The sequence below is a fragment of the Gavialis gangeticus genome, unplaced genomic scaffold (genome assembly GCF_001723915.1).
Source record: "Gavialis gangeticus isolate Ggan-Ray unplaced genomic scaffold, GavGan_comp1, whole genome shotgun sequence".
Classification (NCBI taxonomy): domain Eukaryota; kingdom Metazoa; phylum Chordata; order Crocodylia; family Gavialidae; genus Gavialis; species Gavialis gangeticus.
Window position 1 is genome coordinate 41,486,557 of NW_017728996.1, and position 1,568 is coordinate 41,488,124.

Here is a 1,568-nt window from a genome sequence, read left to right on the forward strand (position 1 = left end):
CTACTCTCTAATAATTTGTGTCCATTGTTCCTTGTCATGCCAGGGGGCGCTAGGGGAAACAGTGTCTCCCCTAAACCCTTCTGGTCCCCCCTAGTGAGTTTATAGACAGTCACCAGGTCCCCCCTCAGCCTTCTCTTGTGAAGGCTGAACAGGTTTAGGTCCCGCAGTCTTTCAATGTAGGGTCTGCCCTGTAGTCCCCAGATCATATGGGATCCCCCCCACCAGTCAGGGACCAGTGAATCTGGGGGGTTTTCTCAGTTTTTTTTTCCTTAAAGGGTGGGAGCTGGGGCGGGCAGGACAGCCATGAGGAGGGATGAGACAGTGAAGGGGTGGTTGGGGGGCTCATGGGTTGGGGGGCAGCAGGGAATCGCAGGGATCGCCCCCACCCCCCTGCCTGGCAGCACCCAGTGAGTTGGGGCTTTTTTTTTTTCAAAGTGCCAGGAGCTGGGGCAGGCGGGGCAGCCATTACCAGCGTGGGAAAGCAGTGGGGGATGGGCCTGAGTAATTCAGAGATTTGACAGCAGCCAAATCTCTGAATCAGATTTGGCCAGATTGATTCGGGACAGTGATCTGAATCACCAAATTGAATCACTGCCCCCCAAATTGGCCGAATCTGAATCCGAAGCAAATACCAGCTGATTCGCACAGGCCTATTGTTTATCTCTAATATGGAAATAAATTCCTCTAAATCTTATTTCCTGATGAGATTTTTTTCCAGCACAACAAACAACTCAAAGAAAGAGATAATGTCAACACAACAAAAGAAAGATAACTATTTACTCATATTAGATTAATAAACTCCCCCCCACCCCCAAAAAAGTTTTGGTTGACAGTGTAGACATGCATCTACATGTGCATTAATGTACTGTAGTTACTGTGCATTATGTTTATTACTTGTAATAACAGGTACTAATGCTATGCCCAGTAACTGGTGCTACTGCACAGTAGTGCCAGTGCACACTTTTTGTGACACTAATGCACAGTGACTAATTTTACTGCACATTAGTGCATTAGCACATTTCTGCTTGCCACCTTAATGTGCAGTAGAATTAGTCTACTGCACCTTTAGCATGTCATGTAGATGCACCCAGTGAGACTTACACCACGTGTGTTTAATAGCACAAGGGCCTTCAACAAGATAAGGTTGTCACATTTCTACAACATACTTGTATATATATACCTGCTGAACTCTTTTGTAGTACTAGTCCTTCAGCTCCAAACACCACTGGCTGCTGTATATCCCCACCTCATAATTAGCCACAGAAAAATGGAGGATACTTTGATTCAGTTGTTATCATTGTAGAGTCAGAATAGTGGAACTTTTCATGTCACAAGGCCACATTTCTTGGAAATGAGTGCACCAGGACTGAGAGACAGCACCTACATTTTCTAGAACCATCTTCAGTGTCATTTTTGTTGAACTTAAATAGTGTTTCTTTTGATAAAATAACTGAACAAGCATTGTGCATGGAGAGCCTAGTTAAAAGTTTAAAAGTGGACACATAGTTGGTAGGGTCAGAAGGGAGCTAAGCAGATCATCAAGTCCGACCCCCTGCCATGGCAGGAAA